This window comes from Accipiter gentilis, chromosome 5 (assembly GCF_929443795.1).
Source record: "Accipiter gentilis chromosome 5, bAccGen1.1, whole genome shotgun sequence".
NCBI lineage: Eukaryota > Metazoa > Chordata > Aves > Accipitriformes > Accipitridae > Astur > Astur gentilis.
In genome coordinates this window covers 33,902,375-33,926,063 of record NC_064884.1, presented here as the reverse complement: position 1 = coordinate 33,926,063, position 23,689 = coordinate 33,902,375, and the positions used below count along the sequence as shown (strand labels likewise).

The window sequence follows — 23,689 nt, the reverse complement described above, 5'->3', positions numbered from 1 at the left end:
TGCTTACACTCTGGACTTCAGTCAGAATGAGAACACTTTTTTGTAAAACGAGTTGAATACAGGGAGAAATTTGACGACTAGCAAATTTTTAAGCAATATAACTTTATTGTGTATCTAAGTTAGGACTTGGCACCAATGTATGTGTAAAATGGCTTGCTAAAGAATTAGTTCCTGCTCCCCCTACAAGAAGCGTGTTTTTCATCTTCCCTTCCTAGGCCTACGGTGCAACACTTTCTGGATTCCTCTTCCACAGTATCTGGTGAAGGAGAATAAAATGAACTGTAAGGAGCGGGAGAAAACTGTCATTGGGATTGGGGAAATTTCTGTTTTCTCCAGCCTCTTGCTTCTAGCAGGTGATGTGTTTGTCAGTAAGGTTCAGAGAAAATAGCCGTTATTTGTTTCTTTTTTCCCCTGCACGGTGTTGAAAACCCCTGTGGTTTCCAGGCTGAAAGGAAGATGTCAGTTCTCCCAGTAGTACTTTCATACAGTTACTGCAGAAGAAAAAAAACCAACCACCACCTATGATAATCCATTATCTTCACTCTTCTGGTGACATAGGTCTCATCAAAGCTGTGAATGGTACCAACACGGCTGCATCATTTTGGATGCATGCAAGTGTCATCCTTCCATAATGTAGCTGTATGCATGCAGAAGTTGCTAGTGTAGATGCAGTTACACATGCAGAGTGGTGTTATTTTTCTGGAAGAGCGTCAACCTTGACTTGGGCGAGTACTTCGGTTTATTGATACAAAATATGTCTTTACTGCCGTGAAAGGAATGCTTTAACACTTTTGTCAGTACTTCTACGTAAATGAAATACTCTTGGAGTAATATAACAAACTGGCTTTGAGATAGCAGGTTTAAAGCAAAAAAAATGGAAGAATGCAAGCATTTGTGAGCATCGGGGGCCAGTCTGATAGTTTGCTGTGACTGAACAGAGAAGATTTCTCTCAATGACAAAAGTAGCTGGTCTCTGGTACTCGTCTCATCTGTGTGTGAGCCAGGTCAGTCTATGTACTGGGGGTTAGAGCACTAATCAGAAAAAGTTGATTGCTATTTAACTGTCTTGGGTGATCTCATGGAGTGAGACTAACCCCTTGATGCTCAGGAGCTGTTTAGATCAGTTTGGTAGTTTCCTGTAACTTTGCACTGAGGGGGATGTTTTGCACCGCAGCAGTGACAGTGTACGGATTTGCCATCCTTTCCCCTTAGTTCACTGATGCGGTTTATAGTATGGTCCCACAAATAGTTTTTTTCCACAAAACTGTGGTATGGCAATGAAGTGGAAGAAGATGTAAGAGTTTATTAAACTGATACTGTTGATGAAGAAAGCCTCTCATGAAACTGTAGGCCTAAGAGATGTGCTATGATAGACAAGCAGGAAGACTAGTTCAAGAATTCATCTCTGACCAGTGTGGCACTGCAGCTGTTTACAGGGTCACCAACACAATCACCGAAATGATGCAAATTAAAAGTTAGCTCTTAAAAAAGGAGAGGAACTAGTTGAACTGACTTCACCCCAGAACCCACATATGTGGATTCTGCCACTGTGTGAAATCTTTACCAGTGGCCTACCTGCGTGAAAGATGGTAACAGTAATCTTTCTGCTGTTTCCTGGAGATAATCAAGGAGTCTTAAATGCTTTCAACAGGCATGATTTAAGTGAGCTGCAAGTGATGGTGCCTGTAAGAATCCTAGCAGTCTTCTCTTTGTCAGTAAGAACGGCTAGGTTTTTCTAAGGTGTTCAGTCTTTAAATGTTGTAGTCCAGTTTTGCAGTGGAGTAGGAAATTCAGGTCCCATTGAAACTGATAAAAGTGTGGCTAATAGATAAGCATAACTACAATGAGGTGTGTAACTATGGAAAGAGAAAGATGGACAGAATCATTTAGAAAAGAGGTGCAGCACTTGTCAACGCTTGAGGAAAGATGTGGTTAAAATGGGATAGCAAACCAGATCTTTTGTAAAGATACTTCATTTTGCCTGCATACTACAGGGGAGTATTATTTGAGCTGGCCTTGAGTTAGAGCTTTTTGTAACCTTTAATGGTTATGAGAGGAAATGGTGAATCTATTAAATTATAATCTGCTATTCAGCCATGTTAGTGAATGTAAAGCTTTGTTTAAAGATGAGTAAATCAAAATCGGTGTATAGGTATTCTCTTTCTTTAAATTGTAGATTTTGGATGGACTTTGGAACATAACAGTAGCTGCTGATCTGGCCTGCATGTTCAGATTCTAGGCTGGCAGATACTAACAACTTCTTCAAGCTAAAGCTTAATGTAAATATCCATCTGTGTGCAAAATGTTGTACAAAACACAAGTGTGTAAGCCTTATCTAGGTGCTGAAGTTTGGCATTACTTCTTTCTTGTTTCTTGGCCGAGTTTGTTATACTGGTTTTGCTTAATTTTTTCTTTTGGATTTTAGTTTCAAGTAAATTCACTGCAACAGAGAGTATCTTAAAGTACCACTTAATGGTGTTAGCAGAGTTGATGGAGCTACAGGCTTCCTTCCTGCTGAAACTGGCCAAAAGAACAGGCCAAACTGTAGCTTGTGTTTCTTCAGTGTAGAGCCAATGGCAACTCTCCGGAATGTTTTTTCCACTCCCCATCAATGAGTGGAGAAATTCTTGCCAACGCAAATGAGATCGAGACCTGCAACTTGACTCAACATAATATAGTTCATACTGAAAAAAATACTGAAGCTAGAAAAATATCCAGAGTTATCCTAGCATGGGGTCTTGTTAATCAAAAAACAGTTGTCTTCTGGTTTGAAGTTTTTAGGAGTCTTAGAGCAAAATAGTATTTCAGCTTTGTCTGTGTAACTTCAAGCTGCTGCCTGTTTGTGATAAGGGCAAGTCATCACCTTACACTGTCATGTCAATGAATGTTGCAGAATGCCTACAGTGACTGCTCAGACTGTCAAAATTCACTGGTTTCAAAAGCACTTTCTCATTTCATGTTTTGCTTTTGCAGTACAGCTTCTCTGGCTCTTGTGGCTTTGTTTTCTGATGTACATGTATTGACTATGTTTTTAAATCGATTTAGGAGAAGCCTAGCAGTGCAGCTTTGCCTTCTGAACTTAAGACTTTATTGTCACTGCTTTGTTACACTGTCTGAACCTATTGTGAGAATTAAACTATATGTAATTGGAAGGAGTAATACCTACTTTGCTGTTCATTTATGGGGGAAAATTGTGCATTTTATTCCAAATTTAAAGCACAAGAGTTTTTTCATGCCTTTGTTCTTGCCAGCTCCTGTGAAAAGTCCACCATCTCCATTTTTAAATTTTGCCTCCCTGTAACCCATGGCTTAGTATTTTTGCAGGATAAGCATTAGAAAATTGGAATGGGTGAAAAATTGAATCCTTCTGAAATATGAAGCTAAGTATAATAATTACAAATCCTCTGCCACTTTATCTGCATTACATTGTTCGTCTTTTCTTTCAAAAGTTGGTCTACTTCTATTAACAGGCCTCTTATCTTTGTTGCAAATGCAAGAAATGTATTAGTATGTTTAAGTTGTGAAGAGCTATTCAGACTAGCAGAGTTACTTTTCCTCCATGGAGTTTATCAGCTTTTGCTTTAGTTTCCTGAACATACCTGGTATCTGGCTATATCTATGGTTAGAAGATAACATTAAACACCGAGACTTAATGATTCTTCTTGCTTCTATGTACTACTTATATTTTTCAGAGTTTAACTCCAGTTGTAAAGAGAAAGATAAAACACAGCTAATTCCTTAGCTAAAGGCTATAAGGTGATAGAATATCTGGAAAACACAGGGGAAGGTCAAAATCTGAGTAGGAAGATTAAGTGTTTAATAAAGGGAGTGGGAAACTATCTAATTTTTAGAATGATTGGCAAGTTAATAACAAAATTTGTCATTTTAGTAATTAGGTAAATCTGTTTCTTTTTACTTTTGGCATGTATTAATAATATGTCCAAAATATTGGCAGTTTTATAATTAAAAAGGTTTGTTAGATTGTGTAGTTTAATAATACATGTATGTCAGTTTCAGAGAGAACCCTTTTCTATTTTTGCTGCTAGATGATGGTGTAATTTTGACTTCTAGATTTTTAAACAGTGGTTTATTTCTGCACTTTCCCTCTTACCGCCCTGTCCATAGTTTGCAAGAAAGGGCCTTGGAATAGGAATAAGACAGGGACAGAATCTTAGTTGCAAATGTTCTGGATTTTTTTAATGTAGATTTTAGTCTTCTGTAAATCCTGCTTCTGTTGTGGGAGTCATTTTTCTTCCCAAGCAGCATGACAAAGTGGAGGACCTTACAAGGTTAAAAGCTGTTTACTCACCTTGCGCTACGAGGCATCTTTTCTATTCTTTCTCAACTTCCCTGTATTACTTTGCTCATTTGCCTTTTTCAGGTTATTTTTAATTTTTTCCTTCTGAGTATCCAGTTGTCTTGTTGCCTGTATCTGGTGTCAGGATCTTTGTAAGGAGATTTAAGGTAGAAAAGGCAGAAGATAGGTTAGTTTGTAAAAGGGTTAGTGGCCATCTTTTAAAGGTTGTAACAGCAGGAAACTGTATTGAGAAGCCCTGAATACTGGAGGTATTTCTGCTCTCCTCAGCTTTCCTCTCCGCTTCCCTTGTTACTCTCTTCTTCCTGAATCCTCTGTGGAGTAGAGTGCAGAGAAAAGGGTGTTAGTCCCATACATAGCAGGAAGTGCAGTGATTGCATCTTTCTTTCCTTTACAGAAGGTTGGAGAACAAGTAGTGTACTTCTCTTCTTTGAAGAAAGTTCATTGTGAAGCATCGGAAACTCGGGAAAAATAGCGAGTTTTAAAATGATGTAGTATCAGTTCCTAGGTAGGAAATCTGTATTTTATTCTAGAAGAAAAGTATGGGGAAATAATTGGGAGCTAGAGGAACAGCTGGTTACGTCTGTGTTGCTTTTCCTTTCTTGTGTATAAAATGTGCTCCTTGAAGAAAAGCAACAGGAACAATAAGTTGTATTGGCACCACCACGAGTATTTCTATTTGACTCTTGCCTGTTGGTGTCTGTTACTTCATCTTGGTGTATGGTTTTTTTCCCAGGTTAATGGATTTTGTTTATTTTTCCCTATTACTATGAAGTTGGCAGAAAATAAGTGGAAACTAGAGGCTTCCTCCCAAATGTTGCAATGGTGGTCTTGATTTTGTCCTTACCTATGTTAGTTTGGGAACTAACAGAGAAGAAAGAGAAAAGAACTCCTAGTTTCCATGACCACACTTCTCCCTTTCTTTCCCCCTTTTCCCTGGCAGCTATTCTGTCAAAGTAGTCCTCTCTTACCCTAGGAGATTCTGCCAGGGTAGTTTCACAGGTGAAGATAACAGCACTTAAATACAAAGTCAAGCTCTGTTACCCTAAAACTGTGGCAGCCCAGCTGTAGGCCTCTTCCTAATATGGGCACCCTTCATATCCAAGGGCCTCAATTCCCCTTCTAGAGGAAAGGACAAACAGAAAAGGGGACTTCTGTGGCCATGCTTTTCTTCATGGTGCTGTATTAAATAGCTGAAGGTCTTTCTTCCCTACCTCTTGGTGGTAGCTTCCCTGGGTGCTGTCCTACCAGTCTTTCTGAAACTTCACCTGCTCTCATTTCAGGTGCTTTTAACACAGTTGTTTCCAGTTGGCTGCTAACAACTCAAGGAAGTGGTTTGCTGTTGTTAACCCTTTTTGTGTTGCTTCTACAGAACTTGTATGTCTCTTCCTTCCTCTTACCCTACAGGCCTGCATTGTTGTTTGTTTGTAACAGCTGCCAGACACAGCCTTGTGTGGTTGGGCTAGATGTTTAACTTGCTACATGTTTATTCTAGTGCTAAAGGTAATGAATAATCAGAAAAGTCTCTTTTAGGGTTGAGTACAACCTTGTTCCCCGCCCCCCCGAAGACTACCCTCAGGAAAAATAAAGGGTGTGATTTGTAAATCAGTGTAAGTTGGCTCTGCTCCTTCCCCTGTGTTCACACTGGCATTCATCTGACTCAAAACTAAACTAGCAGAAAATTAACACTACCTTCCCCCTGTGCTGGTTTTGCTCCATGAATCGGCTTGCTGCAGGATCAGATGAGTGCCAGCATTGGCTTAGATCGCAGGAGGGAGAGGGGGAGTGCATGCCTGGGAGCAGGAGGAATGACAGTGGCAGTACTGAATTGTTTTGGAACTGCATTTTAAGGAGTGGCTGAAATACCCTGCCTTACTGTCATTGAAACATTATGAGTAAATGATACATTAGTAAACAAGTCAAATCCCTGACTAAAGTAAAAAAGGAGTTTATTTTTTGCCAGTCTTTCAGTAGGTATTTACCCAAACACTGGATTTACCAGTGACACCTCTCCTATCAATTAAAGAAATTGTTTGAGTTTTGTAAAGAGGGGAAGAATCAAAAAGAAAATATTCAAGCAGATGAGAAGTAAAAGTGTGTGTGTGACACAATCCTTTGTGCTTCTTGACCAGGAGAGAATAGCATGAGGGTTGCTGGGAAATTAAATCTCAAAGTTCATGAAATAAACTGAGATGGTTCTCAAGGTGAGTCACCCAGGGTGAATGAGAACGGAGTAGAATTTGCCCTATAGTTGCAAATGTTGTTATGATTAGGGAACATGAGGGAAGTTGGAGCTCATGGTACTTAGCTACTTAGTTATCTGACTACATGCCCGCTGGTCGAGTTGCTTCAGACCTTTCATTCTACTTGCCTCTATTTCTGTGGGAAATAGGACATGGGACTTTCTCATCAATACCTAAGTGCCTCATAGTGATCACACATTTTACTCTTTTTACTAATGTAGTGATAGGTGATACTGTCTTATTTATTACAAAAGGTGGAAGTGTTTTGAAAATGATCAGTGTACTTTCAAGGAGGGGGGGTGGGTGGGGTGGTTTTTTTTCTTTGCTCATTAGCTTCCTTCCCCCTACCCACCTCTCAGCTGATCAAATTGCTATGGAATGGGAGTTAACCCCAAGAGACTTAACTGTTTTGGGGGCTGCTGGGCAAGGTATCATTGGTCATGCCTGAGGAGAGCAAGAGAGTTGAGTTTGATACTGCCTTGAGGCTTCTCCTACTATGCCAGTTCCAAGTGTAATTGGAAAAACTTCAGTGTGGCAAAAAGAAGAGTTTAATATTGATTATAAGCTTAGCAAGGAAAGTTCAGACATTTTTCTTTAATAATTGTAGTCATTTTTTCAGGAAAGTATGGGTAAAATGAAGTACAGCAATATGCAAAACTGAAGATGTGTTCTATTTTATCTTTGGATGTAGCTTCTAATTGTATGTTTGGTTATTACACTATATCTTTAAGCCTGCTGTTCTCAAAAGATAACCTCTTTGAATAAATTCTTGCATGGAAATTTTCCCCAAATCTTTAAAATAGCCAAAAAATGTTTGCCCCCATTAGAAAAAATCTGCTTTTACTTCATTGAAATAAGAGAAACCTATGAGTGATTGCTTTAGCCAGTCATTTTCTACCTCAAAAAACCCTTTACATTTAAAAAAGAAATAATTTTCTCTGACTTCTGCTTTTCCATTTGATATAGATTTAGACTGTGACATGTATAATAATTTTGCATGGTACACTTTCACTGATGTGTGAAATGCTTTAATATACTGACAGTGTTTATTTTCTGGATTGAAGAAGTATGCATGTTTTGAAGTGGTATTGTCTGTAAGGAAACATTTTAATTGAAGCTCTTGAGCAGAAAGAAGTATGCTGTATGTGAAAGGTGCAAAGAGGAAGACAGAGGCTGCTTGCTTTGAAAAGCTGGAGAATAATTCTGTGCCCAAATATTCTGAACAAACTAGTTTTTGATTAGGCTTAAATGATTCATTTAATCTCTTATGGTTAGATCAGATCTCATGACAGTTCTGATTCAAGGTTCTTTCCTCACTTTTTAAATGAGGGAAAGGAATTGGTAGTTTTTCGTCACCAGGGTTTTTTTGGTTCATTTGGGTTTTGTTGTTGTTGTTGGTTTTTTTTTTTTTTTTTTTTTTTTTGTTTTTTTTTTTGTTGGTGGTTTGTTGTGGGGTTTTTTGAAGAAGCCTGGTGATTACAGATGTTCATAAGGGAGAGGTTTTTTCATTTCTTCCCTCTTTCTTCAGCAGTTAGGGATAGTGATGTTCTAAGTATCTTTGCTCTGTTAAGAAACCATGATTATAGTTTTCAGGTATTTGCAATATAATTACTTAAATGTCTTGGTAACAATTAAATTATTTGGTTATTCCTTATGCATTGTTTATTTTTACCTTTAATGACATGCACGGAGAACAGACATTGGCCTTTATCATTATTTGAGCAAATAGTGAGTCAGGGACATCAGACTGAACAACTGTGTGTGTGGAGGTCTTCTCTAATAATCTGTTCTGAGACTTTTACTCCTCTTTTCTCAGTTATGATCATGTTTGTTTACATTTATTTTTTTTCTTGACAAAAAAGGGACATTTTTTGTTGTTATTGTCCCTACATGTTAAATTCATCATCCAACTTCATGTAGGTAGCTGCTGAGACAATTTTCTTTTTGCAGCTCAGTGACTTCTTTCATGGACTGAGAGAATGAAATTTAAAATGTTGAAGAATGACGGGGAGAGACTGAGCTTTGAGTCTTAAAATCATGCTGGTGTCTTAATGTTTTGAGGTAGATAAGAGTTTTGGCAGAGGAGCCAGTAAAATTATCTTTCAAGGGCAGATGCAGTTTCCAAGGACTGGATCAGTGAGTTGTAGGCACATGGACTTCTATATTGGGGACCTTGTAGTTGTAAACAGTACTTTGTAGGATTTATATCAATAACACATAGGTTAAAGGAATACTATAGAGGGTAGTCGAAGACTGTTTCTAGTATGCGTTGTCGCCTGTCCCCCTCCAAATGTCTGCAGTTTAAACTGAGTGTCTGCTATGTGAGGTGGGTTTTTTTCTCATTAGTGATTGTTTCTCAGGACCTTTCTCCTCTATTCATTTTCCTGAGTGTCCTACAAGGGACTCTGTGCTGTGCTTTTTCTGTACCTGTTTTTAACCTCTTCGTCCAGCCTATAGTGACAGGTCTGTTTCAGACTACATCAGTAGCTGGTTTTGTCCTGCTGATGGTAGCAAGTGGAATTTCTATTATGACTGGAAAGTGAAATTTCTAGTTTTGTTTGCTCTTTAACAGATGAGAGTGTGGGAAAAAAAAGGATGTAGGGTAATTGAAGTGTGTTGGTTTCTGAATATATTCTATAATTTCTGAATATATTTTTTGTTTACTGGTAGGATGTGCATGAAGAGGTTACAGCAACAGCAGCAGAAAACCCCACTGTGCCAGCTCTAGGGATTTTTCAATGAGCTGCGTGATACTTAATGTTCTTTGAGCCCCAGCTCCTGAAGTCAGAATTTGAATGTTCTTAAAACACAGGCTTCTGTCCTTCAACCAACGCAAAACAAATCTAAAAACCACAAGAATCCAGTGTTTTCTAGATTAATTTTGAATGCTTCTATTTTTTCCCTTTTTTTTTTAATCTTTGGTATGGGTGAACTCTGGGTGATGTGCAAATGAAAGGGGAAAACAGGAGAGAAATGAGGACAGGGCTGCAAGAGTAAGTTCCTTCTCCTCCAAGTCCTTCAGTCAGATAAAATTGTCAGAATATGTAGAAAAGCATTACCACCAAATGTGAAACTGAAAGTCTGTGCTGAGTTTAACTGCTCAGAGTCCTAACCTTCTAGACTGGTTTTGCTCTTTTGCCTTCCATGTTGTCAGGCAGAGACTGTGGAGCCTAGTGTCTTCCCATATACTTTAGAATTTTCCAAAACTTAGCCTCTAACACTTAGTCTGCTCCATTAAAGGGTATAACTGCTGCTTGTTTTGAATAAACCAAAGTGAAAGAGAGAAAAAGAAATGATACTGGTAAGAATTCCTTTCTTCTTTCTTTCTTGCCTGAAGCCTTTCAGAAAAGCAAAGCTCATTTTTATGTGGTCGTGGCAATCTTTTGGTGACTGTTTCTTACTTTTAAAACTGGAATTACAAACACTTCTAGTCAGCTTCATGCTGATGATGACTATAATTGATGCAGAATTACATTTGTTGTAAGGTTACAATTGTGTAACTATCCAGTTGAAAACTTGGTATTCTGAAAGGTTTTCACAACTGACTGAGTGGTAAAATACGGATCTGAGCAAAACTGTCACCACTGCATGTCTGGTGCCAAGCTTGAAACTGTTATTTTTGTGAATTGCCACATACCTGTACAGCTCAGTTACTTGATATGCTTTGTTCATGCTTCATGATGTAGGTAAGAGATTCCCCCCCCCCCCCCCCCCATGTTGGGGTAGAACTGTTCTGTGGATGTGTTCATGGAATATCTAACACTTGGCCTGTCTTGATTTTAGTCTCTTTGCTTTAGTTCACTTGCAACTTCAGGGGACTTATAGTGGAAAGATGAATTGGTGTTGAGAGATCACTTTCTTCTCATACCGGACTGATGGGTCCTAGCCCAGTTGCTAACGAAGTAGTAGTTTGTCTTAACTCTTTGGAGATTCAGTGAAAACTTGGAATCAAATACATATGATCTTTATTTCATATTAATTTGGTACTTCAGATTATATTTTAATCATAAAATGATGCAAGACCAAGGATAATAGAAGGTACCTAAAGTCAGTTAAGCATTTCTTTTTAAAGGCTCAAGTGCCTTTAAACGTCTGTGACAGTAGTAGGCTTGAGAAATGAACTTTTTATGGTTTCTGTCAGCAGCATTGGTATAGTTAGGTATTTGTTGATGATAGCAGTGGCACTGGTCGCTTTATTTATAACTAGCAACATGCTATTTGGCTGTTAGTTCTGGCGTTCAGCAGTCATTCTGCTTGAATAGAGTGCCAATCTAACAGCCCCCTCCTAACAAGAGGAATACATCCCCAGTCTGTACTCTTTCCCGATGTGTGGGCTTGTACTGGCACTTCTTAGGTCCCTCTTCCAGCCAGCCTAGTTTGCTAGAGACTCATTCAGGCTCCCCCTCGCCCACCAGAAAATAACTTTGCGCTGTACTAGCAAACGGAATTGCCTCCTCGCAGGGTCCAGTGAGCAGCAGGGCCAGAGCAGAGCTGGCGTGGCGGAGGAAGGCGGCCAAGAGCTCTCCCGGTAGGTGGCAGCAGCAACCTGTTGAACTGGGCCGAACTGGGGCTGGGGGGGCGGAGGGATGAGGACAGGTATATGATAAACAGGTCAAGAAGGGTCACTTAAGGTGGCTTGCTAGCTTTCGATAAATGGTGTCCTGTTAAAGGATTTATCTCGGAACTCCGTCTGTGAAAGTGGTTGTGATGCAGAATGCTTAACCTGGGGACGCTTACCAAAAGAGCTCTGCGGTAGTGTTTAGACAGGAACTCCTCCAAATGACAGCAAGCTGCTGCCATTTGCTCAACTACCTGTTGCAGGATCTTCTGAGAAGGTAGATTAATTTAGGTGCATCTGTGTTACCATAATGATATGGTATGACTTTTAAATAATACATTTTACTTTTTGTGCATAAACAGGTAATACTTGTGTTAGGTGATGTATTTGGCCACATCAAAATTCATGACTCTTACCTGGTCTTGTACAACTGTGATAAGGTGCTAGAACAAGTACCTAAATAAAGTTGTATGTTCACGGGTTTCACAGACTGCAGTTCAGTTTAACTGTGAGTTTATCAGAATTCACACCATAAGAGCAGTGCAGTGAAACCTGACCCTGAAGAGGTATGTTCAGACCAGGTGAGAAACCAGCCTGCTGTTTTGGGACTTCAGGGTGGTGTTTCCTTTACAGTATGGACTGCTGTGGAGTTACACTACAGGACGATCAGTAGTTTAAGATCATTTGGTCCAGGTCTGACAAATACATGCTTATCATTATTTTGTGCCTCTTAATTGCTGAACAAGTGCGCATTTAATGGCTAGTATTTTTATCTGAATGGACTTGGAATTGCACAACCTTAACTCCTGGGAGGATAAGCATCTATGGTGGGATAAATTGTATTCAAGATAGAGGGTAACTCTGTCTTAACCTGAATTAAGCCTGTGTCAGTGTTTCACACTAAATTCATTCCTGCTTGAGGTTTTAAAAAAAAAAAAAAAAGAAAAGTCCTGAGTCAACAGATTTTCAGGTATTATTGTTACTGGTTTGTTATATTGTAATATCTGTTGGAAGTTTACTAAAAGATCAAAATACTAAACAAGATCTGTTGCTTATGATCCATCTCTGAGAAGTGATAAATATCTAAGCTCACATGTGCCCAGTGATGGCTGGAAAGAGTACAGTGTATTATTGGCATTAATATTGATTGAGAATAATTTTTATAAGACTTATACTTTGATTACAGTATTCCTCCTTTGAAATTCTAAACTGTACTTGAATTAAATCTGATGATAAACATCTGAAGTTAACAGGTGAAAAAAATACATTTATTCCCTTATTCTTTAAGTTGATAACATTAAAATATCTCATGAATGCTTTGAAGCAAATTCATAGGAAGAAGCTACAGAAGTCGGACTTAGCTGTTTGATATGTTTTCAATTTAAACATTTGAAAAGATATATTTGATTTATTCGCTTTCCTGACGTGTACAGAAACTTGCCTAAATGTGAAGCATGTATGTGTGAATAAGTTATGAACTGCTCCCAAAATTAGGTTTGGGGTTTTTTTTAAGTAAAAGCATATACTTGCTTTCAGATACTAACTGCCATCCTTTAAAAAACTGCTGTAACCAGAAGGAGGAAGGTGATTATGCGCTGTGGATGCTGCTTTTGAACATGGTTGAGACACAGGTGTGTGCTCCCCGTGTCTTGCATGCCATGCTTACATAATATAAACCAGCTTCTGTTTGGAAGCCTTATCCATGTAGTGATAAACTTGAGCCATTTGTATGCCAATAGTTCTTGTCCCCAAGAGTAGAAAGCATTTATATCAATAAAGCACAACCAGCAGGGGTTCATACCTTTTTGTGGCCTTGTAGACATGTTTATCCAATAGTTCTTTTTGACTGAAAAACTTGAGGAGTAGAGCAGATTACTAACAGAAAGGCTTGTCCCATTGCTGCTGAAGGTTAAAATCTTATCAAGGAGGTAGAGTGTAGCCCTTACACAAACACAGTAACTAGTATTGTGCGATGAGTTGTATTTTTTTTAGTCTTGTTGCTTTATCATAGCACAGAAAATATGCTTACATATAAATGTGCTGTAAACGGATATTACTGTCCTAGCTTACATTTTATTTTCACCTCCTTTTCCATTGCCCAGAAGAATAAATTCCTCTTCCATTGCTAAGAGAACAAATGCAGTAGCATCTTGCCCATTTGCCTGAAGGGCAGAGATCCAATACCAGGTTTTCTGTGTGAACTAGTGAAAGAAACAGTAAATGATAGAATACATTTGTTCCATGCAAAGAGGGAATGATAATGATGGGGGAGGGGGGGGGGGGGGTGAGTGGAGCAGTTTGCAACTTCTATTTTAAAAAATAATAGTTCCTAAGAGAATTTCTTATAGCCCTTGCATAGTATTTCCTGAAAAGTGGGTGGAAGCCTCCTGTGCTTTTTTCTTTTTGTACGTTTGTGAGGTAGTATTCTTTTATTCTGCACTATTTGGATAATGCACTTAATCAGGGAATGCCAAAACATTTAAAGACCAAGGGTGTAGTTTCATGAGCATTTCTTTCCATGTCAGCGCTGGCATGAGCTGCCCTGACCTTAGCTTCTTATTCCTGCCTTGCCCCTCAGTTGCAGTAGTATAGCTGGTTAATGTTCCAGGTGGCTATGCAGCAAAACAGATTGTGGAATTTACCATCAGAAAAATATTATTTTTAACCTGGATCGATTCCCTGACCAGCCTCACTGCTCAGCTGCACAAACACTTGTGCCAGCACAGCTGAGGGATGAGGACTGCTTAAGCTGGTACTGTAGTGGAAAAAGTGTTGTGAAACTATAGCCTATGGCTTAATCTGTGTGTTCTAGGTGTTTTGCTGGTACAGTTACACTATGCTAGCAAAATATTCCTCACACAGATGCAGCTTTCATCAGTACAGTTTATTTTGATTGTGAAGGATAATTGTGGGTTTTGCTCTGATACTTCTATGTTGTCAAAATACATAATACATACAACATATGTCAGTCAATTCTGTTTTAAAATCATTATTCTTTACGTAAAAAAACCTGATTTGAACTACTGTGGATCATTAGAAAATGGAAGAACTATAAAATCAAGGCATCCTCTGTTTATTTGTGTTGTCTGCTTGGAATACGTGTAATGTTGAGATAGTTGCTTCCATCTTTAACCACATCGGTATTCCTGCAGATGATGAAGGATTAATAGCAATCTTTATTTTTGAAGGTGAAGGCAACAGGAAATCTTACAAAAAATGAAATTCACAGTTCTTGAGTAGATTCAATAAGAAGCTAAAAGCTCTGAAGAAGAGGTTTAAGATTTTGGGAGATAATACAGAATTTCTTAAGAATTCCTTTTTTTGTCACTACACACTTAGAAAGGTGGTTATGTAGCTATGGGTCCACTTGGGAAAGAAAGCATCAAAATGTTTTGATTCTTTGTCTGGAAACTTTGGCTCTCTTATTACTTGTCAAATTTCTGCACTCAGGCAATTAGATTCTTTAATTTCTTTTCTGATCTGGTGGTTCTTTTGTTTAAGGTATTAATTTATTTCACTTCTCAGTCTGATGCTATAAATGGGGGGGAAGAGGCAAGTAATCTGCCTTACTTGAAATAGTTAAAGAATTGGAATTTTCTTTAGGCTTTGCTTTTACAATTTGTAATTCTGTATATTGCTAGATATGATACAGAGTGAAGAATAATTTAAAACTGTTACATTTCTTTGTATTTGGGTACCATTCAGCTAAGGTGGCCTTCCTTCAGTCATATTTGACTAATAGTGTATTTATAAGGTTTAAAAAAATGCTACAGTATTTCATATTTTTTACTCTTTAAACTGGTAAGTATCTAAGTTCACATGTGCCTATAAACCAGGTTTCATTGATTTAATTTGGTAATTAGTGTTTGGATTGCCTTCTGCCCAATTCAACTTCCAAATATCAGTCTGGAATGGGCTTTGTAATACAGGGACAATGGGAAATCTTAGGTTTTGCAACAAACTAGTATTCTAAACGCTTTTATCAAATGTTACTTATGTTAATGCCAAACAATTACAAATCGATTGAGAAATGTAAGGTAGTGTTACAGTAGAAATTTGTGCTTTGCATATTCCTTTAAGAGTTCACTATCCCTATGGCAACAACTGGAAGGAGCTTTTTATAATTACGTGAAGTTTAAGGTTTCATTAAAATGGAGGAGGGGGAAACCAGCTCCTGCACTTCTACTTCTTGTGGCTTGGAAAGGAAACACAAATCTGTTCTTTGTAGACAGTTTTTTGCTGACTCTTTGTAGCTTTCCTAAGCACTGAGGAGAAATTTTAATGTGTGGATAAACTTACTGATCTGTGCAAGAGTGAAATTGCTAAAATCTCTATATTTGAGAAAATTATGTAATAGTTCAGAAGCTATAAAGAAAACTCATGCAGAATTTCTTCCAAAGTTGGAAAAGGCATATGGGCAATTCATTTCACCATAATAGTAGTTTCCCTTGCTCTTGAATCTGTAAGAAATAAATTTCTAACTTCCAGTGTAGTTTGTAATGGAGTTTTCTTTATAGAATTTTAAGTTACAAGAAGAACTGCCTTTGTTTCTCTCATGATATAAATTGAGATACAAGGAATATCTTTTTTTAAAAGGCAAGTTACATTTATTGTTGTAGAGTTCAAGTAATTTATTGTTAGATTAGTTTTTACTATGAAACATAGTGCATAGAATATATTTTAATCTACTATTATATGTATTAATTTTACTATTAACCCAGGCCTAGGAGCATTTTATAGTTCTTCATTCTGAATTCATGTAACTGAAGTGGCAGTGTTGATGGTAGATTTTGTTGTTCTAGAGTATGTTGTTTTGTACCTGAAAGACATGGGCCTGTAGCTTGCCTCTCGTGTTGATGGTATTGGCATTTAGTTTTGATTTGGTTGGAGCAATCAATCCTGTTAGGACTCCCTGATGGTAAAAAGGGACTGAGTTTACTGTAGCTGAAACAATGAAGCAAGTGTGAATATTTCAGAATAGGTTTTCATATTGTGAAATGGAATGGCTGTAGGTTTATTAGTTTTAAATTATTTATGATAACCTGTGTTGCTTTATGACAAATTCAGTGGATTCTGTGGAAGGCTGGCTTCCTTGGATGCTTTCTGTGGCCGGTGTCACTAAGCCTCTCTTACAGGGACTAAAATTAGTCATGTATTTTAAACCTATATAGCTCTTATTGATGTAAAAGGGCACAGTACAGTCAAAATTTGTGCTGCGATGTCTTGAAAATTTGTCCAGATGGGATTTTGTTACATGCCAATCAACCAAGCTGCTGTATCTATCCCCTGTGGCTCCTGGTGAAATGGTTAAGATGTCTTGTTCAGTGTCATTAATACTGTTGTATAATAATAGGGGGTGAGAGGCCTCATCATCTGCAGACTAGGCCAGTTTCCAGAGATGCCTGGAATTTTAGACTGTTTTGATTCCCTCAGTGGCCCAATCACTAGAACTGTTCCTTTTTTAAAATGTGTATAAGGATACCCTGACAGTGTCAGAATGAGGATGTGACATTTCCAATGGCAGATTACCGACTTCTCTACAGCTTGAACACAGCTTTAACAGTAAGGTAGAAAGACATTTAAGCTCAAAGGAGGTGTAGTCTCTCAATATTGTTTCATAGGCTGTTGTCTGCTTTTGTCCCGAGGACTGCTCATGTAATGACCAAAAGTGATTGCATGTCTGTCTCACGAGACTAGTCAGTAGGCTTTCTGGAAGATCTGTAGGATAAGAGGGAGCCACAGCATTTCAAAATATTTCTAATCTTTTTTTTTTCCACATAAGGAATTAACTATACCACCTCATTTAAAATAATTAGCCATTAATTTGCAACATGGTGGTAACTTTTATTTCATGGAAAGTGTAGCAGTTTCCATTCCTTACTGGAAAGAAACTGCGTTTCAAGGCAGTGGGGGGAAAATGAAGTTTAAAAGTACTTCTGAAACCATTTAGTTTTGGTTTGGTTGGGTTTTGTTGTTGTTTTTTTTACTTGGTTTCATAATGACTGGTGCCAGTAACAACTCATAGTAGCCCTTTTTGATATCTGTATGCTCTTTCACTTAAAAGGTTCACAAATGGCCATCCTGCGTTTGTCCACAAAGGCAGAGCAAGATCTGCTAGCTGCTATGACATGGGAAGATGTGGGGCTTGAAAATTTTTTTCTGAACTTCAGTATATGATATTGAAAAAGGTTTTCCACTATCTGTACTGGCATCTAAAACTTTCCGACTGTGAAAATATTGTTAGCAGTGGCTTTGATTTTTGGCATTAAGAAGTTTGGCATTTTAAAATTTGAATTTCAAATATATAAATGGGTTCTCTCTGTCTAGAGGGGACATTTGTCTGGGCTAGAAAGATGTAAGTCTTACTCAAAGGGAACCAAATTCCACTGAAAGCTGTAAACATCTAATTAGTGGAGAGGGATCTTAAGGTCTCTGGAAAAGAGATTTGGGGCTCACAAAAGCTACTGATTAAGATTCTGCATAGAGCCCAACAGTAACAGATAAATACTTGGCACAGAGGTTTGAATTTAATTTGGGCTTGGTGTCACGAAATGCATTGAGGCTTACAATTTTTCCTATAGCTCTTCCTCATAGCGTGTTCAGCCCCATAACTTTCATTTTTCTCTGCATGTTTTTCCCCACTTCACTTTCTTAAGTTGGCAGCTCTCAAACTGAATGCTTTTCTCCAGGTTCTGCAGGTTGTGTGTGTCTGTGTTCACAAAATAATCAGAAGTACATTCAAAGGTTGAAAGTATTATACATGTAACGGAAATACTTTTTCTCTTCTATACTAATTATTATATTTCTTTAGATTCCTATTTTGCTTCATTTAGAATACAATTACTGATGTAAAAGCACTGTAAAAGAGTCAAGTTAATTAAACTTGCTTTAAAAAGGCATGTTTCAGACAGCAGCTGTAAATCTAAATGGGCTTCAAAGTATTTCCCACTGTGTCAGTCTTCTCAAAGTATAGGCAAAAGGGCTTTTCAGACTGGACATAAGAACAAACATAGCCAGCCTGTTGTAGGATGTGATTATTCCTTCTATTCAGCACTTGTGAAGATGCATCAGACAGAGTGTCTCGAGCCTGCCATTGCAAGAAACGCTGACAAACCAGAGCAATTTCAGCTGAGGGCAACTAAGATGTTTAGTGATATATGTGGAGAAACTGAGGACACTCAGCATCTTTAATGCAGGGAAGAGATGCCTAAAGCTGGACTTGCGTATAGTCTTAAGTTATTTTAATGGGAATTACAGGCAAGATGGGGGAAGCATACTCTTCTCAAGTGGTGAGCAAAATGAAAAGAAGTGATAGATTGCAACAAGGGAAATCCCAATTGGACGTAAGAAAAAAGTTCTTGGGGGGATGATTAAACACTGGAGGAGGTTTTCCAGAAACCTAGTGGAATCACCATCCTTGGAGACTTCCAGAATTTGGCTAGCCAACGCCCCATGCACCTGGTTTAAACCTGAAGTTAGTCCTGCTTTGAATAGGTATTTGGAGCTGTTGACCTCCAGAAGTCCCCTGCAACCTAATTTTTTTTCAGTGATTCTATGAAAATGGAGCTGTCCTTTATTGCAGAGTATTCCAGGGTTGTAAGTCTAAGTTTAGAAAACATTCCAGTTCAATACTGTTTTATCAGGGATGCTGTTGGAGGTGGTTTGAGACAGAGAAGTCTTAAATTACATAATTCCAGTCTGTTTGAGGTTGCATAAATCAAGGCTAGTGCTTCCTAGAATGTGTTTTTACATGTTTCTTAGAAATGTTCTTGGTTTGGGTTTCTTTGGCAGTCACTGCTCTTATGCACCTATTCTAGTTGTAGAATTCGTTTAATATGCAATCCCACAGGGAGATAATAGGAGTGGAATATACAAATGGTGCAGTCATACCACTGATTGGTGCTGGCTGCTAAAATATAATACATGTTTCATAACTGACTACTCAAATTCAGCTTTTGGTCTAGCCACACTTACAGGGTCTGTAATTCAGATTCTTAATTAGTAATTCAGTTCTTGGAAGGCGGGTGTAATTTATGTCAGCCTCTTTCATTGTTCTCTCTGTTTAGCAGTGAAATATTTGCTTTCAGAATAATGTAATTCCAGACTTTTTGCATGGTAGGATCTTCCAGTGTGCCCTAGTATCTGCTGGATGTGATATGGGTGAATGTACCCAAGATGGCTTGAGCTTATGCAGCAGCTCATCACTGCTGAAGCATAAAGAATAATCCAACAAAAAGAAGGGTATTGTCTTCTAATAGGTTAATCACTTGAGTTTGACCCAGAGAAGAGGTGAGCAAATATCATGACCACAGCAAGAAAGATGACAGAACTGCAATATCTGGGAGCAAAGTGGAGGGAGAAGGAAAGGTATGTTCTCCGTCTTTCTCATGTAGTTTCACCCTAAATCACTAAGCACTTCATTAGTAAAGGAGCATGCAAGGTTGACTATTACTGCCAGACAGTTAACTTGCAGTGCAGATCTTGTGCCTCAGAGGGGATCTGAAGTCGTCTCATGGGGGAGGATTCACTTAATATTATCCTCACAGTGAGAAGAATAGCGATAGTGGACTTGTGGAGTATTCCTCATAAGCAGTCTGGAAATTGAAGCTAAAAAAAACCCCAAAATCAACTCAAGGTGGTTCTGTCTTTTCCTGGCTAAGGTAGCTTGTGCTCTGGACTTGTGCTACAGGAGGCGCCTGACAGATCTAATAATGTTAGTGCTGGAGCTTCATTGTTTGCATCTGCAAAAATGAGTGGCCTTTGTACTTGGTTTGAAAAGGTTCATAGATATTTTGGGCATATATATTCAGAAGACTTTTTTTTGCTACTCCTTCAAAAGCAAAGTAGGCTAGATTGTTAATTCTGAAATTACTTTGAAGAGTTGAAAATCAGAAAACTCTTAGGTGGCTAACTAGCCAGCTTTCATTTGTATTGAAGCCAGTAGATTTTAGCTAAAATATTTTGAAATAGTGTTGGGGGGGGGGGGGGGGAATTAACGAAAGGCCTTAAATAGTTTGTTTTGGTAAAACTTGAGATGATTATTTTGCATTAGTATGTTCAAATAAATGTTGTTATTTAATTAACAAATAACAATAATGTTAGGAATCTTCAGAAGGAGTGTGATGAATGTTACCTATGGAGTCCTTAATCTGAATGAGCACAATTCTCTTTTTAGCAACTAATTTTTTTTCTTTTTCCATGCATAATGTTTTTGCCATAAATCATTCTTTTAGTTTGGCAGTCTGAATTATAAGAGAAGTCCTGCTTTTGACACGTTATGATCAGTATCATTACCATCCTAGACCGATGATTTAAGGTTACTTGATTATTTTTAGATTGTTTTAATTAATCTGATTGTAATGACTTGTTCTTGAAATATGAATGTATAAAATAAGTCACTTTTTGCATACAGAGCAGGGAACTGAGAGCACTTTCTGAAAGGAGTATGTGGAAATAAAGGGAACACTTGGAGTTACTTTTAAACTTTTTGGATTCCTTGTGGCTTTTTGTGATACATGCATTCACTACTTGGTGAATGCCAAAGAAAGTGTAATTTGATCGTTGGGCCACATTTGGTAAATACTAGTTTTGTGGGGACAGCCTGTTCTGTCCATAGGGGAAAAGCTCACTGCCAAAATCTAAAAGCTTTCTCTTTTATTTGGTTCTCTATTCTTTTGCTCTAGACTGCTGAAATACATATACGTGTTGTGACACTAACAGCATCTGTATTTGCTTTAGTTGTTATAGTGTTTGGTCAATAAGTTTTCAAACTATAGTTTTGTTGAAATCTGGCTAAGTAGTTACTTTGAGAAAATGTTTTGCAAAACTTTCTCTTAACATATGATCAGTGAAACATTAAAATCTGATGTGATGCCCATAGCCTGCTGCTGCTTAGCAACTCTTTGAATACTTTCTCAAATCTGGTATATATGAAATAGAACTATTTGTATTCTGTTGTTTGATGCTTTCTTTAACAGTCCAAAGGTACTTCCAGTTTCTCTGTAAATGATGTATTTTAAAAACGATTAGCTAGTCTTCCACACATAATTTATACTGTGGGTAAGGTTGAAAACAGGAGCTAAAAGTTCTTTAAGTGTTAAATTTGCGTTCCTTCCATTTGGATTGTAAATGAGAATAAAGTACCTGTCTCGCTAGACATACTTTTAAAAAACATTCCAAAAGCTTATTTCTTTGGCACTAAATAATATTTTTTTCCTCTAGGGAAGAACATCAGGGAAGAAGGCAAGCATTAGCATTCTGTGAAATAGTTTTTAATCTTCAGATCATAGTTCTGAGAATGATTTTAGCTGGCACAGCTTCCACCAGCCTCTATTGCTCCAGTTGGCACAAGCATTTGGTTGTCAGAGTGACGAACAAGGCTGGGAAACTGATTTAGGTTAAAATTAACCTAGCCCAAAAAAAATGAGATTACTAAGTAGGCTAAGATGTATTCTGAATAAGTAATCTAATTTTTTCATACAAGTACTTACTCAAGGGAGGAAGGGGAAGTGCCAGCCCAGGTACTAATGGAGAGAAAAGCAGTATCTTACCCACAAGAGAACCTGGACCTCAGACTGTCCTAAATGCCTGTTGTCCTAACCATCGTACCATGCCTGTTATAAATCTACTTAAATTACATATATGAATGATTTTGATATTAGTGTTTCATAAGGAAACTTTGATATACCAGGAGTGATAGTTCCACACTGTAATCTTAACTGACTGGTTAATTAATGATGCTGAGTTATGAATACAAGTCAAGCAACTAAAACTTCATTTACATTTTCATTGAAACATGAGTGAAAGGATTTGGTTTGTGGTAATGAAGGCTTAAAATGTGGATGTGAATTCAGTGGCTTGAAAAGCAAAAACTTGTATGGTGAGGACTATACCTGACTACTAGGAGGAAGTTGTGTGGTGTCATGACTATACATGATAGCTAGGAGGAAGTAAAATAGCTTGTTCCTTCCTCTTCTAGTGCAGTGCACTAGCAGTCCAGACAGTCAGCTATGGGTTGGTGATGATCCATTTTAATGCTTCAAGCAATGGCTTTCATGTGAATGGGATCAAAAATTCCACCACCAGAGCTTCAAACTATATTTGTACGTGGCATCTAGCGTACATTTGTATGTACAGGTAACTGTTTATACTGTATTGGAAAGAACACTGAAGGTGGTATGTGATGAATTTATTTTTCTCTTGTATCATACAGTTCATAACTTTTAATAGCTTACAGACTTGCTCAAAATACTATTGCTATCCTTGGTATCTTTTTGCTTTTCTCTAAGCAGATAGCCCCTCTAAAGCCAGTAGTACTGCTTAGGAGTTTTTCAATTCCAACATTTTTCTTTTGAGTGGTGTTTTGTATAAAACAGGCATTCTCAAAGTAGGCTGCGAATCACAGGGAAATGCCACATGAATGTGGCTTCAGCAAGCTGGGGGGGGTTGTTTTGTGCACATTGTATACTGGTGCTTGACAGTTTCTGGTTGTATGACTGCCACAGATATGAGAGCCCTTCCTATAAGATTTGCAAAATGTTAGTATTCTTCTCCAAGTGCCTGCTGAGCACATGGGGAATCGGAGATTTTGACCCTATGACCTGGAAAAATTCTTCTTATTTCATAAGTTAGAATTGCTGCTATGTTTTAAAATGAGATCAGCAATGAGACTGCACTGATAAGACTGTTCGGAAGATATCATAGTTCAGAAGTGTAGTGTTTTGCCTAGTGAAATACAAAAGAAAGATGATGAATGAGCTGTGAGTATAAAAGGAGAGAAATTGTTTCTTTGGTTGTGTTCCAATGTGTTAAAATCAGAGTGTGCAGTTCTATTCCTGGCATTTCTATGGAGTTACCGCATGATGTTAGGCAGGACTTGAGTGATGTGTGTGCGAATACACGTCATATGGCTCGTGATGTTACAATTTTGTTAGTCTTAATTTCCCAGTGCTTGATTTTTAATTTTTTTCCTAAAAGTAACGTTATTTTATGTGGATATGTATTAAAGTCTTTACTGAGTTAAGTCACCGTTAATATAGTCTGCTGTGCAGTAGGTGTATCAACTGTTGAACACTACACACCAATTTAAGATACAAGTGAAGAGTAATTAACTAAAAGCAACATATATATTTAGAGTAGGTACTATTTCTGGAGTTTGGCTGTCACATGACTGAACCACCCTTAAATTTATAAGTAATACAGAGTATCACAACTAGATTTAATTTGCCTTCAGTACATTCATGCTTTTTTGAGGCCTTTTAATTCAGTTATTGTGTTGGTCTGACTTCTTGTTTGTAGAATATGATGAACAGTATGTAACATGGCTGCAAGGGCAAAGACCCAGCAGGAATATTCTTAGCAGTTTTCTTGTTCATAGTAGCCTTACTGTAGCAGGAAATGAGAATTTTAAAGACTTTTTTTCTATTGTTGTTATTCTAATATACCTATTGTCGGAAGCTCATTTTTTTAAATTTGGTAATGAGAATTTCTCAGGCTAGAGACCTCTTGCTTGCCTTGAGAAATGTTACTGCATCTCATTGGCTGAGTTAGAAACTTAGTAAAATAAGTTTCCCT

General features: G+C 37.8%; 1 protein-coding gene across 2 annotated transcripts in view; it reads left to right on the top strand.

The window, feature by feature from the left end:
• Positions 1-23,689, top strand: part of TAB2 (TGF-beta activated kinase 1 (MAP3K7) binding protein 2) — a 69,360-nt gene that overhangs the window by 8,218 nt on the left and 37,453 nt on the right. The window contains exon 1 of one of the 2 annotated variants that reach the window (XM_049800272.1): positions 8,775-8,884. The exons of the other annotated variant lie outside the window; for it this stretch is intronic. The gene's annotated coding sequence lies outside the window, so the exon portion shown is untranslated. Of the gene's footprint in view, positions 1-8,774; positions 8,885-23,689 lie in introns of those variants that run through there. 2 annotated transcript variants of the gene reach the window in all.